The sequence below is a fragment of the Henckelia pumila genome, chromosome 3 (genome assembly GCF_033568475.1).
Source record: "Henckelia pumila isolate YLH828 chromosome 3, ASM3356847v2, whole genome shotgun sequence".
Classification (NCBI taxonomy): Eukaryota; Viridiplantae; Streptophyta; class Magnoliopsida; order Lamiales; family Gesneriaceae; genus Henckelia; species Henckelia pumila.
In genome coordinates this window covers 160,751,855-160,769,092 of record NC_133122.1, presented here as the reverse complement: position 1 = coordinate 160,769,092, position 17,238 = coordinate 160,751,855, and the positions used below count along the sequence as shown (strand labels likewise).

Sequence of the window (17,238 nt, the reverse complement as noted above, 5' to 3'; positions counted from 1 at the left end):
ATGTTCACAAATTTACTAGCAACTGTGTCCAAAACTAGCAAAAACCAATGAAAACTTGAGTGCAAAGGCATCATAATATATCGACATTCATTGAGAACATTAGCATTCAGCTTTCCGAGAATTTACAGCTACTTCGGCTTAGTGATTGCATAAATCTTGGAATGTCAGTGAACATCTACTCCTTTTCTTTGAGCTTCTAGGAACTGTGTCTCGGAAGTTGGCATATTGCATAAAAATTTATTAAATGAATTATGCAAGATATACTACAAAAATTAAATTCAATTACCTTAAGCTAAGAATTTAAAACTCATATGTTATGTGGATTGTCATATCATAAAATTGTTATTAAATGAAATATGCAAAGATAGACTACAAATATTAAATTAATTACCTAAACTGAAGCATCTAAAACTCATATATTTGGTCGATTGTCATATCCCAAAAAACTTCTTGATAAAATATTTAAGTATATGCATTAATCACATCATCTACCAACTCCTTTTCATACAAGTCACACAGCCATTCTCTGAAAACCGTTAAGTACTGACTCTGCCACACAACCACCCTATAAAAGTGTATTTTATCACTACAAGCAACGAATTATACAAAAAATTTATAGAATTAAAAACTAGATCACATCTTACCTCATATCGGATCCATTAAAAAAAGCATCTAAAATTTTTCTATCATTACCAGAAAGTAATGGTCATCCACCATATTCCAATCACCTATATGTCCCCTCTGCTGCAGCTTTTGTGATTTGGGTTAAAACTAATTCGAAATCCTCCTTCAATATCAAAATTTCAACACTGTATCAAATACAATACATAAATAATATGCATTATATGATTAAATGATTAGTTTTTCAATATATATCCAACATACATCCTGCAATATCAAAACTTTCACACCACATAAAAACAATACGGAAATAAATCCATATCATATGATAAATGATTAGTTTTTAAATATATATTTAGCATCTAGAAATGTTCTTCGCATTCACCAGCTCCATGGGGTTATTCCCAAGTCTCTAGCCAACTAGTTTCCTTTTTTTTTCTGGTCGTAGGAGGTGTCACGAAGTCTTTTTCAATACCCTTTGGTTTTTTGGCTCGCCTATTCATAACACTACAAGCAATCTTAGAAATGGCATTATCGAGCTCGGTCTTCTTCTCCCTTTCAGCGTCACTTTTCTATTTGCATCGATACTTCTGTCAACATTATCTACATGTGAACTCTTGCTAAGATTACAAACTGAATTCGCATTTGTAGTTGTTTCGAAAAGAATTTCATTATCAATAGAAGCACGACTCATTATCCTATCTCACGGAAGGAACTTTATCACTAGCATAATGTATCATAGCATCATGTTTTTCAGCATTTTTCTCCTACCCCTTTGAACTCATATCCTTCTCAACATTTTTTTGACTCTTCTCTTCTGAAGCAAGACCATCATCATATCTCTCGAAAGGAATAGTATCACCAGGACAATGTATTAAATCATCACTTTTATCAACATAATTTCCCTCTTTCCCCTTTGAAAACATTCTTTTCATTTGTCTTATCTCATTCTCTTGTGCCCTAATAATCGCATCCAACCGTTTTATTTGAGCCTACATTTATAGTTCATAACTCAAAAAGAATACGATAATAAAAATTAACTAAAATCAAAATCTTTCCATAAATCAATTGATATCCCGTTATTTTGTTACCTCATTGTCAATGTCACGATCACCTACAAGTATCTTATCCTCGGGTAAAGGGTAGATATAGAGTACATGTGGATGATTGCACTGATAATTAGATCATATAAAACAATCATATCAAATTATGCAATTACATAAAAGGATTTCTAACCTTATTCTTTGTTATGGAAAGAAAAGCCACATAAGCTGCATCAACATCATTTGGGATTTTATAGTCAACCCTACGAAAAAACTTTGGAAACATATGCAATGCACATGGTTTCCCAAGTGATTGAACTCGTTCATACACCCATGTCTATAATTAAAATCCATATAAGTGAGCATTAAAATATAATAATAAAATTTAACATCAAATTCTACTTACTAACAATCCAACTACGCAAGCATCAAAATACACATTTCTCTCTTCACCATTGCGTGCATGTCTCGATATTTTTTCATTTAAAAACCTATATGCTGCACTTCCATGCATAATTGCATATTTTGCTAAGGTCGTTAACACAAGGCAACAAGAATCGAGGAGTCGACCGATTGATTACTGCTTCATAGAATCTTCAACATATATATCGCATTGTTTGTTTGCTAACTGATCAAGTTTAGCTGCAATATTGCTTCGATCGACAGAAGTTAATTTCCCTTGAAAATGTCTTATAAAAATATCATATTTCATTGGCATGTCTAAATCAATGTTCTGGCCAACATCTTTCAGCCCCATAACAATCGAAAATTCAGCTAAAATAAACGGGACATTTATTCCATCACCAAAAACAAAAGCATCTAAACACTACAAAATTTTTTTGGATTTAGCCACGGCCAAAACTGTGGCTAAAATCGTAGTTAAAATTTTTAACCACGGTTTTAAAAAACCGCAGTTAAAATTACCACGGTGGTTAAATTAGCCACGATTTTAAAAAAACCGTGGTTAAAATTACCACGGTTATAAAACAACCGTTAAAAAAAACCAACGTTCAAATAACCACGGTTTAAATAAAACCGTGGCTAAATTAACCACAATTTAAATAAATCGTGGCTAAATTAACCACAGTATAATTTATTTAAAATACCATACAGATCATCAAAAAAGTTATCTGTTTCTAAGGTGACATACTGACATCATTCACCAATATTTTTTAACAATGTTAGACAACATGAAAATTTACACTAAATAAATTATCATGCACATTTGAAAACAACATACATGATACATCACATTTGTCCAATACATTCCATGATATTAGTCACGTAAAACAAATCCAAACATAGTCCAGAAGTTCTATATATAAGATAATGTATTTAGCATAAACTTTTTTTAAAAAAAAGAGCATTGATTCACTATACCTTTATGACTGCAAACCTTTTAGGTTTCACTTCAAAGTAAGCAAATCACGATGTCTAATCATTAGTTACTCCACAACTAAAATCACCTATGACATTAATATGTGTTAAAAAAAGAGCATCAAATATTTATAAGCATAGGATCAAACACAAGTGGATGCATTAGACCTTGAGTTGCCTCACCTTGTTATCAGATGTTACCGTCCCAGTCTTCTCAAAACATCACATATCAACCTATAGAAGGGAAACATCAAAACATGCTAAAGACTAACACTCTTGAAAAGCAAATGGAACATCCCATCACAAGGATAAAACACAAACATCAAGAGAGTTCCTAATGAAAAGACCAGCTTTCAGTTTATTAGTTCAATTGGACAATTAAAATAATCACTTCAAAATACACATCTTTGTCAAAGAGGAGTGTTAACAATTCATCAGACAATATCAAACATTAAACTCTCACCTTTCCAGCAAATGGGATGCTAAACGGTTCTGTGCAGTATATCCCAAGTCGTGCTAGTGCAATTAACGAAGTATTAACAACAATTGAAAGCTCCAAAGGCAGTTCAGGTGGGATCACAGAAGTAATAATTAACGAACAGCTCAAAAGAAGCTTTTATCTACTCCTTGTTGGATCCTCAAGCCCCTATACAAGAGTTTCATTTGATCATCCAACCAGTGTTATTATCTCAGTTATAATATGTCCACACATAATATTCTTGTCAAACAGGGTATCTATCAGAATCTGTTTTACCTTCTTACGTACATATCCAACAGCTATCAAAGCAAATACCGCTAAGAACAAGATAAAGAGCCTACTTTCTCAGCTATTCGCTGTAATCTACAATACAATTATAATTATAAACACAAGGGCCGTACAAATAATAAATCAGCTCACAACATTCAGAAAAGCACCAATGAGATTTCAAATTCTTACCCTCTCAGTAGAAAATAATATTGTACGCATTAGCTTCCCTTAACTTGTTTCAAATCCAGTTCTCAAAACAACTGCAAAGCAACCACCATCAGGAGCTTTCAAATGAAATGTCTGACTCAAGAAGACAAAAAGAAAGAGCCGATTGTAAAGGTTATGCTCGAGGAATGTTAACAGCAAGCCAAGCAGTATTTACAATTTTTTTTTTTTTTTGGGAGGGTTAGGGAAAGTTCTTTGGGGTAGGGGGGAGCCTTGTCTGCTGTATGCTGTAATATTTTTGTGCCACCAAAGTGAACATGTTTGAACTCACAAAACTATGAATGTCCATTTATTTCGAATGAGAACTAGGGATTCCACAGGAGTAACTCAATTACGAAATTACAATGGATTTAATCAACATAGCAACATCCATTAAGAAGTTTGGGTTTCCTTGGCCATCGCACATGAAACTCAATTTACAAATTGTAGATGAATAGTCGTGGTTTTAAAGAACAAAAAAAATTAGAAATGAATAATTGAAGACCCACTATTTGAAATATTTTTGAAATTTGAAATTATGCTCCAACAAATTCTGAAAAAATATCAAATACCTTCAATATATCGACTTCAATATAATACCTACAACCAATAATACATCAAATATCAATGACAGTACAAATGAATTAAACTCAAGATTTCAATATATGAAATAGAATACATAATCAAAAACCTTGAAAAATGAAGAGGAACTCTGGCAGATATCCTGAAACCAAAAAAAGGAAAAACAACATTATCTATAACATTGGAGCGCACCCACCATAGATTCTTCTGACTTAACATGATGCAAAATGGCCAACATACAAAATTGGAGCGCACCCACTATTTACATCTCCATGAACAAACTTAAAATTAAAAAAAAAAACCCCATAGTCTATCATACTAAATAATACTACTTAATTCTAACAAACTAGCTAGCTACTAACCAAAGAAAGATCCGTATATATTTTTAATTTCTTTTAACTAAATATATAGATATAAGACATCATACCATGTGCATTCTTTTGGACTGTGGTGCCAAACTGAAGGCAGAGCCGCAGAACAACATAGTAAAACATCATACCATGTGCATCATTTTGGACTCGTCATCATTGCCACGCTCTTCATCTTCTTAAACCTTTCTGCTGTGGAACCTGAACATCAAGTTACAAATAATGACAGTAAAAAACTGAGTTTGGGGCATGTGAGGCCCGGTTACTCTAGTTATGTATAATGATCATACGATTAAGAATTTAATAGTTGAGCAGCGGAAAAACGATTTAAAATAAATTTTTAATTTATCTTTGGGCCTATAAAAATTTCGACGTGACCTTCCCATAAGTAGTACATCCCAAAAATACTCAGACATCCGTTTATATAAAATAACTAAAACTAGGACCTCAACAAACTAAAATAACACACAAACAAGTGCCGGCCAGGCACGACAACGACATAGAACATTCAAACAAGTGTTTAAGCCGATAAGGCTTGACAAAAACATAATTACTTTAAAACATAGCGACAACTCTCAAATATAATGCAGATACATCGTGGCATCTCCCCGGAGAACATAAAAATGACTCTGACATAATACATATAATAACTCCGAAAATACATAATATAACTGGGAGACAAGACATGATCCAACCTCCTCAACGAGCTCCGCCAGCGGACCCTCCACCTGGTGCTGTAAAGTCACTTGGGTAGCCTACCATGGTGCCAAACAGCAGCCACATTAGCCCCCCAAAATTAACTTAGGTTAGGATTCTGGTATAAAACAATAAAGCAATAACAACAAAAATGCTAACAATGCATAAGCACGTTTAGAAAATGTAGTATGCAATGTATGAACTGGGTTCAAAGTGAACTGCAACAACAACAAAAATGCTAACAATGCATAAACACATTTAGAAAATGTAGTATGCAATGTATGAACTGGGTTCAAAGTGAACTGGATAACAGGAGCCAACAAACAGTGTGAGGCCCGGTTACACTAATTATATTTAATTATCATACAATCAAGTAATTAATAGTCAAAGCGGCGGAAAAATGATTTAAAATAAATTTTGGGCCTATAAAAATTTCGACATGACCTCCCCGTAAGTAGGACATCCCAAAAATACTCAGACAGCAGTTTATATAAAATAACTAAAACTAGGACCTCAACAAACTTAAACATCACACAACCAAATGCCGTCCAGGCACGAAACGAATTAAAACATTTAACACATACATGAGCCGACAAGGCTCGATAACAATTTAAAACATAGCAGGAACTCTCAAATACAACACAAATACATCAGGGCATCTTCCCAAAGAATATTACAAATGACTCTGACATAATACATAATATAACTCCGATAATACGTAATATAACTGGGAGACAAGACACGATCCAACCTCCTCAACGAGCTCCGCCAGCGGTCCCTCCGCCTGGTGCTGTAAAGTCACTTGGGTAGCCTACCATGGTGCCAAACAGCAGCCACAGTAGCCCCCCAGAATTAACTGAGGTTAGGATTCTGGTATGAAACAGTTAGGCAACAACAACAAAACATATAAACTATGCATAAACACATTATAAAATGTAGTATGCAATGCATGAACTGGGCTCAAAGTAAACGGGATAACAGGAGCCAACAAACGGTACGATAACAACTGGAACAATGCTCGAGCCATAACACAGGGGAGCTACATCGTCATGTAACTAAACCGCCCTGCCAAGTATGCGAGGTATGTCGTGCTGTGTGAAATCAAACACCCACGACTCGGCCTCCATACAGCTGATAACGATACAACAGATAGGCACAATAATGAACAACATACGATGTCAAGATTCCAAGTGCATATCACACAGAAAATGCATCAAGGAATAGACAATCATAATTTCGGTCTCAGGGATACTAGGCATAAAAGCCACCAGTTGATTTTCGAAATAACAACACGTGTGCCCAGAGTACAATACAACATGATAACGGGTAACAAGAAATGATAGCTCATCGTGTGATGTAGTGAATATCATGTCCTATTCTAAATACCACAACGTATGTCAAATAAAACAACATAGATAACGAGGCATTTAAATTCACATAATCCATACAGTTCACGTAATCAACATAATATGGCAAAACAATATTTATATTTTACCGTCGTATGTTACCAAACGTAACATACCTATACCAATTCAAACGAAGGTCCTCAACTCTAATTTCCAAAATTTCGGCCTACAACACAATTTATATTCCATAATATATCAAAACAATGCGTTATAATCAACGAGAATGAATTAAATTCAAACAGGTAAAATCCCAGAGTCGGGCAGCCCACTATACCTCAACGAACCAACTGAAAATTGGGTCTAAAAGCTTCAATGCTCGAAGCTAAACTGATCTGGAGCCGAACAACAATTGTATCACGGCGGCAGCTTGTCGGACGATCCAAAATGCCACTGAAACGAGTCGAAATTCAGAGCTTGAGTTTGGACATGAACTAGGTTCTGATTCCTACACTTACTAATCTTAAAAGGACTGAAACTTACCAGGAATTAATCCGAGAAGAACCCACGACGAACAGATCACGAACAGAGCTCCACAGTGCGCAGGACCAGGTTCTGAAATTGGTTCGATTCGGGCTCAAACGGGTATCAAATTCAGCGATTCTTAGCTTGAATCGAAGCCACAGATGTAAGGAAGAAAACCCAACAAACGGATTGATGTTTGGATGCCGGACGAGAAGTTATGAGCGATTTGCCGGTGCTGCTCAGGGAGGTGACGGGAAATGAAAGGGTTTGGGGGTTGCGGCTTTTATTTTCTTTTTCTCTTTCTTATTATTTAAGCGTGCAATGTATGTAAGTATATGTGTTTGCCCCTATTTAATTATTATATATATTTATATCGTTTAGATCTCGATATTCAAAAATATATATTTTTATTACACTTACTAATTTATTTGGCAAAAATAATTATTTTAATTTAGCATCTCAATAATTATTCTAATTATGTCAAATTACCAGATAATTAACTTTTGGGTCTTACACAGTACGATAACAACTGAAACAATGCTCGAGCTATAACACAAGGGAGCTACATCGTCATGTAACTAAACCGCTCTGCCAAGTATCCGAGGTATGCCGTGTTGTGTAAAATCATACACTCACGACTCGGCCTCCATACATTTGATAAACGATACATCAGAATGGCACAATAACAAACAACGTATGATGTCAAGATTTCAAGTGCATATCACACAGAAGATGCAACAGAGAATAGACAATCATAATTTCGGTCTCAGTGATAATTAAGCTTAAAAAGCCACCAGCTGATTCCGAAACAACACGTGTGGCAAGAATACAATACAACATGATAACGGGTAACAAGAACGATAGGGCTCAACATGTGATGTCATGAATAACATATCATGTTCTAAATGCCACTAAATATATCAAATAAATTAACTTATAGGTTCACATAACTCACATAAACATCATAATCATGTATAAAACGAGATTTATATTTTATCGTCGTATGTTACTGTTGAATCCGATATTTTGGTGATAACAAACAACAACTCATTGTATAGGAATGTGCTGCCAACCATTGTATTTCAGGAATCTACTACAACTTCTACCGGAAGCTTGTCAACCGCCTTTGCTCTCGACCGGCTGAAGTCACAAGCCTATCGACTGGCTATCAAAACCAGCAGAGGATAAATCTCTCTACCGGAAGCTTGTCAACCGCCTTTATCTCTCGACCGGTTGAAGTCACAAGCTTATCGACTGGTTATTCAAACCAGCAGAGGACAAATATCTCTACCGGTAGAATGCCAACTGCCTATCTAGATATCTCGAGACAAGTACCTGTGACAAGATGTTCTTTGCAGGATCTTTTATTAAAAGCAGAACCGGCGTTTCAGAAGATTTGTTGACTCCTGCAAATCAAGACAACAGGTTGTACCAAAATGGCAAAAACACAGAATGACTGCAGATAAAGCATTCGACCGTTTATTCCAGTTTTGGACCCTGGAAGTTGTCTGCAGTGTACGATCCTCATGCAGAATCATCAATGCATTTATGAGCATTAAATGTGCATTCAATGCAGCATCAGAACGTTCAAAATAAAGACGTTGATGATTGACCTATATAAAGGGAAGATTGCTCAAAAAGAGAACAACAACAAGAACAACAACAAGTGATACGAGACAACGAAGAGAGACAAGCAACTCAGAAAAATTTCAATCACTTGACTAATATCAGAAGTCCTCATCTGATATACTTGAGCACACTTACAAGATCATTCATCTGCTGCTCAAATAAACCCTCGCCTACAGTTCACATATCTGATCGTCAAGGATCATCCTAGGGTTTTCAAGCCTCTCGACCGCTCTGCAGTCTGAGAAGCTCAACTCAACTATACTCAGTGTTGAAGAAACTTGAAGCTGCTCTGAAAGCTTCCACCAGTCTGATAAGAACTGAGAATCTTATCTGTGTAAATCTAGGAGTTTCGGATTAGGCATTGGATAAGTCCTAAGTCTGAAGTGGGTGTATTACAAGACGTTGTAATAACCAAAGTCTTCTAGTGAATTCCTTCCTAAGTGGAAGAAGGGGAGACGTAGAAGGATTAAGCCTTCGAACTTCCATAAAATCGTGCTTTAGCATTTACTGCCATTTATCTTACATCCTGCTCATACATTGCATTATAAACTTTGCATCACTAAAACCTCTGAACTATTTCCGCACTATTTAAGTTGTTCAAAACGTTTTAGAAGTTGAGAAAACTGATTAAGTGAACTAAACCTCACTTGATCATTTTAAAAAAGAAGAAGAAAAGTTTCAGAGTGTATTCACCCCCCCTCTACCCTCTCAACCGATCCCAACAAGTGGTATCAAAGCGGGTTCCTTTCTCAACTGCTGATCTGAAGTTTTCAAATCATGACTTCTTTCAACAGAATTCCTATGTTTTCTAAAGAAGAGTATGATGATTGGAAAATTCGCATGCAGGCACATCTTGCAGCACAGGATGATGACATGCTATATGTCATAACAGACGGTCCTATCAAAATTATGAAGGTCAACCCAGCTCTAGCCGATGGTGCAGGACAAATGATTGAGAAACCAAGAGCTGAGTGGACCACTGAGGACAAAAAGAAGGCCAATCTTGACAATGTGGCCCGGGACATCCTATACAAAACACTGGACAAGAATATGTTCAGCAAAATCAAGTCATGTTCCACAGCAAAGGAGATTTGGGAGAAGCTCACTCAGCTGTGTGAAGGGAATGACCAGACAAAGGAAAACAAGCTCACTCTGGTCATTCAAAAATATGACAACGCCAAAATGAAGCCAGGGGAAACCATGGCTGAATTTGATGAACGGTTCAGTAGTATCATCTGTGATCTTATTGCTTTAGGTAAAACTTATACTAACCGTGAAATTGCTGTGAAGGTTATGAGAGCTCTGCCCAAAGAATGGGAGATCAAGACAGTGGCCATGAGAGAGTCAAAAGACTTGAGCAAGGTTGAACTGCATGATCTCTTTGCAGATCTCAAAGCCTATGAGTTCGAGCTCAACATGAGAACAGAAGATGAACCATCTACTTCTCAACCAACCAAGGCCTTAACCTCAACCGTGATATGTCCACCGGTCGAGGAAGCTCCAAAAAGATCAGCTGAGCAAATCAGCAATGAAGCCATGACACTCTTTGTCAAGAAATTTGGTAAATTTATGCGTAAAAACAATTCTAAATTTAAAAATTATCATAAATCGGACCATACAAACGATGGTCCTACTTGTTTTAACTGTGGAAAGCCAGGCCACTTCATTGCAGACTGCACCAAGCCTAAGAACAATGATCAGAAGCAATTCTCCGAAAGAAGAAGGGGTAAGGAGGATAAAAGGACGTTTAGAAAAGGAAGAGACCAAAGGGTTCTAGTAGCAGACGAAAGCAAAAACAAGTGGGCTGAGTCTGACTCTGACAACTCCAATACCGGAAGCTCTTCAGATGACAGCGATGATGAAAAAGTGGAATGCCTTATGGCCGACATCGAAGAAGAAGCTGATGAGGAGGTATTTGACTTTGGCTCACCTGAATTTACTCACAGTGATTTAGTTACTGCTTTACACGAAATGGCTAATGAATACAAAGCATTATCCAAGGAGTTCGAGGAAGTAAAGGCAGAAAGAGCTGACCTAAAAGATAAGTCAAGCAAATCAAGCTGCATGCAGCAAAAAGAGCTTGATGGTCTTAAGGTCAAGCTAAGTCTGCTGGCTACTGAGAACGACACCTTGAAAAGAGTATTCCAAGCTACCTTGATTGAGAATAAAAAACTACTTGAAACTATTAAGGCTTGGAATAAATCTTCGGTAACCATTGACAAGATTCAAGAAATCCAAAGACCGGTACATGATAAAACCGGTCTAGGGTTTGGAACAAATGAACAGTCTATGGAATCCTGTATTCAGTCAAGCCTGGACAAAGGCAATCTTAACAAAATAAGATTTGTCAGGTCCAGCACGATATATGAACACGATAAGTGCAGCTTTGACAAAAATCAGAAAGTATCGAACGAACGAAGCTCTAAGCATAGAGGGCTGGGATATGTGGATCCCCAGACCTCTAATCAAAGAGGAACTTGGATCAAACCAAAACCTAATGAAAGAAGAAAGGGAAACCAATCTAATTTCAAAAGGCCATGGAATGAGTCTAACTACTCTAAGAAAAGATGTCAAAGGAGAAGCCTTACCAGTACTTTAATTGCAGGCCAGTTCAAAAGAGGTACAGGCTAACTGATGAAAATAAAAAAGGCAAGCAGCACACAGCAACCTCACAAGCACACACATTTACTGCCTATCGACCGCACAGATTTCTGGACACACACACGGGCAAACCTGTAAGGGTGTTCCAGGTGTGGGTCCCGAAAGGGCTAATCCGACCTGGACCCTACTAGATATGGGTACCAAAAGTTCTTCACTCTTTGCAGGTACTAAAAGTCCAAACGGGCGAGAAAACCACTTCTATCAAGGACACTACCTGGTATTTAGATAGCGGTTGCTCACGACACATGACAGGGAATCCAGAACTTCTAACAGAAGTGGTGTTGTGCAAAGGACCAAAGATCAGCTTTGGAGACAACTCCAAAGGTAAAACCGTGGGTAAGGGTAAGATCATCCATGGTAACATCATTATTAAAGATGTGTTACTTGTTGACAAACTATGCTATAATTTGATAAGTATTAGTCAACTATGTGACAATGATCATTCGGTCGAGTTTCACAAACACACTTGCCTCATAAAAAATGACAAAGGTGAGACTCTTATGACCGGTGTACGAGACCTAAACACCTACAAGGTAAACTGGTCTTGCTCACATATTTCTTCACCTACTTGTCTTACTGCTCATCATGATAAACATTGGTTGTGGCATAAGCGGTTAAATCATCTAAATTTTAAGTCCATTTTTAACTTGAGGAAGCATGATTTGGTTTCTGGTCTGCCCGAAGGAGATTTTATAAAAGACAAAGTTTGTCCTGCTTGTCAACTAGGAAAGCAGGTGAGAGCAACTTTTAAAAATAAAGGGTGTATGTCTTCTTCCAAATGTTTAGACTTACTTCACATGGACCTATTTGGTCCTATACCAGTATATGCTCTTGTTGTTATAGATGACTTTTCTCGATTTACTTGGGTCATCTTTCTCTCTTCAAAAGATCAAACTGCACCTCACCTGATTAAGCTTTTTAAACGCTTGCAAAATGAACAATCTACTGTGATAGATAGAATCAGGAGTGATAGAGGGACTGAATTTTTAAACACCACTCTTATGACTTATCTAGATGATCAGGGAATCAAGCATGAGTTGTCAGCTGCTAGATCCCCACAGAAAAATGGGGTGGCTGAAAGAAGGAACCGTACTTTAAAAGAAGCAGCCAGAACTATGATTGCTGATTCAAATGTTTCTCAAAGACTTTGGGCAGAAGCAGTTAACACAGCTTGCTATACTCAAAACAGATCTATGATTAATAAACGATTTAACAAAACTCCATATGAGATCTGGAATGGCACAAAACCTGATATTTCTTATTTCAAAATTTTTGGGTGCAAATGCTTTATCCACAACAATGGCAAAAACCATTTGACAGCCTTCGATGCCAAAGCAGACGAAGGAACTTTTATTGGTTACTCAGCCGTTAGCAGAGCTTATCGAGTGTTCAATCAAAGATCACTAACGGTCGAGGAAACCATTCATGTTGTTTTTGATGAATCTACTCTATGTACAGAACAAACTCAAGGGAGCATAAATGATCTGAGTCACAGACTGGAAAACACAAATCTACAGGAAGAGAGTGACAGTGATCTATATCCTCCAAAGAAGGATGATCCAGTTCCCTCTACCGGGTGTGATCAAACAAGGCCAGAAGTGGATCCACCGGTTGATAACAATCCTCCAGCCAATGATGATCCAGTAAACGAGGACGTTCATCAACCAATTGATGACAACCCTTTAGGGAATTATTTTAGGTGGAACAAAGATCATCCACCTGGGTTGGTCATAGGTGACCCTTCTGCTCCTCGAAAAACACGTGGTCAAATGATTAATGAATTCTTGCATGCCGCTTTCATATCTCAGGTAGAGCCCAAGAAAATAGATGAAGCTCTATCAGATGCCAGCTGGATTGAAGCTATGCAAGAAGAGTTGAATTAATTCACCCGCAACAATGTTTGGCATCTAGTTCCTCGACCGAAAAATCAAAATGTGATTGGAACTAGATGGGTGTTTCGTAACAAGCTCGATGAACATGGCACTGTTGTGCGTAACAAAGCTCGACTTGTTGCTCAAGGATTCAGACAAGAAGAAGGCATAGACTTTGAGGAATCTTTCGCGCCAGTTGCAAGACTAGAAGCAATCCGCATCTTTCTTGCTTATGCAGCCTTCAAGAATTTTAAAGTTTATCAAATGGATGTGAAGTCTGCATTCCTCAATGGTCTACTTCAAGAAGAGGTGTACGTTGAACAACCACCAGGTTTTGTCAATCCTACTCATCCTCAATATATCTATAAACTTGACAAAGATCTCTATGGATTAAAACAAGCACCGCGTGCTTGGTATGACACTTTGCTAAAATTTTTACTGGAACATGATTTCCAAATTGGAACGGTCGATAAGACCCTGTTTAAATTTGTAAAAGGTGATCATGTGTTACTAGTACAAATTTATGTTGATGACATTATATTTGGGTCAACTAACCCCAAGTTGTGCTCAAAGTTCTCTAAACTGATGAAGGAGAAGTTTGAAATGAGCATGATGGGCGAGCTAAACTTCTTTCTTGGACTTCAAGTAAAGCAACTTGAAACTGGAATATTCATCAATCAGTCCAAGTATGCCAAGGAATTGGTAAAGAAGTTTGGAATGGAACAATGCTCAACTGTATCTACCCCCATGAGTACATCAATTAAGCTTGATAAAGATGAAGGGGGAATTCCGGTCGAGGTAACCATGTATCGAGGCCTTATTGGTTCACTGCTCTATTTGACTGCCAGTCGACCGGATATCATGTATTCAGTTTGTTTATGTGCTAGATTTCAAGCCGCACCTAAGCAATCTCATTTCATTGCTACCAAACGAATACTTAAATATATTAAAGGAACTACTAATGTGGGTCTTTGGTATCCCAAAGATTCAAATCTTAATCTTAGTGGCTATTCAGATGCAGATTATGCAGGTTGTAGAATTGATCGCAAAAGTACAAGTGGCACATGTCAATTCCTTGGAGATAGACTAATTTCGTGGTCAAGTAAGAAGCAGACATCAATTGCTACCTCGACCGCCGAAGCAGAATACCTTGCTGCTGGCAGCTGTTGTGCTCAAATACTCTGGATTCAACAGCAGCTTAATGATTATGGGATTCGGTCGAGTGAAGCTCCAATCTACTGTGACAATACAAGTGCCATAGCCATCACTCACAATCCAGTGATGCACTCTCGGACAAAGCACATTGATGTCAGGCATCACTTTATCCGAGATCATGTCTTAAAGAAGGAAATCAGGCTGGAATACATCTCTACCGATCAGCAAGCAGCAGACATATTCACCAAGCCTCTACCGGACGCTAAGTTTTCATATTTTCGAAATATTCTTGGCTTAGTAGATTTAAGTTAGTATGCATGTGTTTAGGGGGAATGATTGTCAATATGACATTAACAGATTAGCTGTTACGTTGCCATTAATATTGGCATATCATCCGCCTTTAACTAGTCTCTGACAGGCTTCGTACTAGCAGCTTGGTGCTTTGAACCAAATGACATTAATTGGGCGCCGTGATTATGCTCTTCAAAACTTTTTGAATTTCAAAAATACTTTTCATGACATCACCCTATGGCCCATAGGTTCCTATATATACTTCTTTACACTCGTATATCAATCTTTCACCTTTGCTAAAAACTTTCATATTGTATTAAACGCTCCATCGAATTACTCTCAAGCTTTTGCTTACTCTTTGCTCGAGTTCTTATCTACAGATATCATGTCGATCCAGAAGACTTGCCTCGCCATCAACTTTGATTCCGTTGTTAAGGCAAACAACGCAGGAATAACTGAGGTCTTCACCATGCTTGAAGCCTCTGGACTGAAGAAATTTCTGGAATGCAGCGCCATCTGCGATTTGCCTGTTTTGAAGGAGTTCTTCGCAACCGCTCAAATCGAGCATGGGACTATCAAATGCTTGATCAAGACAGAGGTCTACTCCTTCAATCAGAAGTTCTTCGCCAGCACATTTGATCTGCCCTCCAGGGGTTTGACAAAATGCACGGATCTTCCAGATGGTAACTGCTCTTATTGGTTGAAGGAGTTCTCAACTACTGATGCTCCGATCAAACTACCGGCCCAGAAGACATCTCTCAAAGCTCCATTCAGGCTACTGACTAATATCGTGGCCAAGAATCTTCTGGCCAAGGCTGGATCTTACGACAAGGTGACGCTGGAGAAATTTCAATACATGGCTTGTATTGCCTCCAAGATCAACATAAACTGGTCAGACATTCTGTTCAATATTCTATGTGAAATGATCAGGGGCAAAGGGCAATCCGAGGGATTTGCTTTGCAAATCTGCCACATCTTGGGCGTCCTTGGAGTGGACTTTTCCAAGACTGAGCCTCTGCATCCCACCAAATGGCTCAACAAGTCTACGATTCTCAAATTCCTGAACAAGAAAGAGACTGCGGTCGACACCTTGCCCTCAACCGCAAAGGTTATTGCTATCCCTCAACCGCTTTCAACGGTTTCGGTCGTGGCCAAACCAGTCCATACCAAAAAGTCTGCCAAGCGTCAACTGATCATCGAATCTGACTCTGAAGATGAATCACGTGAGAATGTTCCACTGATTCAAGCTTTCAGCAGGTCATCCCCTTCGGTCTCCAAAGCAGCTGTGTCATCCACGCCTGCAGGCGAGAAGAAGAGGCAGCACAAGAAGCTAAAGTCTCTTTCTGGACTTGCTCCTACCCTGCCAACGGTCGAGACTACTACCGTTGTTGCTTCTACTGCTCCTCGTCCTACAAAAGGTGTGATAATCCGGGAATGTGCCTCATCAGCTCCTGAGGTCACTCTAGCTGATCCCAAAGACAAAGGGAAAGGTGTGATGATCTACACACCCAAGGCTCAACCAGCAGCTACGATAGAACTCAATATGATCATCTCTCACGTGCTCCGTACTGTCAAGCGTCATCTACAACGTTTTGACAGATGGCATCACTCCCGCACTCACTTGACACTCGCTCAAATATTTCCTAAATGGAAATCTTTAAACGTCATTGAGCAGAAGATGCTTCTATTTGCTGATACTGAAGACATCGTGGAGGCTCTGGGAAGAAGACATCTCATAGACTTGAAGCTTCGAGGAAGCTTGCTATCACTGCTAATTAATGAGCGTGTCAAGAATTTCAAATCCAAGAGTCCTACCGCTGCCGATGACTTTGTGATTTTGACTGGACTACAGGATAGTCTACGTCAAATCACTCAACTACTTCAGCACTTCCAAGCTCTCAACAATGTCAAAACACCAGCTTCAGCAGCCTGTTTGCAAGCTTATGTGCTGGAAGCACAAGTGATGATGAAAACCTTTCTCACTCAAGATCAGGGTGAAGAAGACGTCTATGCTCTCCCTTCTTCAGATGGGATTCTGACCGATCTCATCACTGCTGACCTCTTTCAATCATATGCTCTAAGATCGAGTGTAGCAGCATCTTCATCGGTCGACCCCTCCTCAAC

At 38.2% G+C, this 17,238-nt stretch overlaps 1 protein-coding gene across 37 annotated transcripts in view; it reads right to left on the bottom strand.

The window, feature by feature from the left end:
- Positions 1-17,238, bottom strand: part of LOC140887453 (bark storage protein A-like) — a 45,912-nt gene that overhangs the window by 19,928 nt on the left and 8,746 nt on the right. For 15 of the 37 annotated variants that reach the window (XR_012151860.1, XR_012151867.1, XR_012151857.1 and 12 more), the window contains 13 exons: positions 7,526-8,151; positions 7,320-7,435; positions 7,162-7,211; positions 6,391-6,450; positions 5,639-5,698; positions 5,003-5,144; positions 4,685-4,717; positions 4,566-4,593; positions 3,979-4,049; positions 3,796-3,882; positions 3,505-3,687; positions 3,225-3,275; positions 3,045-3,130 (listed from right to left, as the gene is read on the bottom strand). The gene's annotated coding sequence lies outside the window, so the exon portion shown is untranslated. Of the gene's footprint in view, positions 1-3,044; positions 3,131-3,224; positions 3,276-3,504; positions 3,688-3,795; positions 3,883-3,978; positions 4,090-4,565; positions 4,594-4,684; positions 4,718-5,002; positions 5,145-5,638; positions 5,699-5,720; positions 6,451-7,161; positions 7,212-7,319; positions 7,436-7,525; positions 8,152-17,238 lie in introns of those variants that run through there. The other 22 variants (XR_012151863.1, XR_012151865.1, XR_012151864.1 and 19 more) reach the window with 14 other exon arrangements.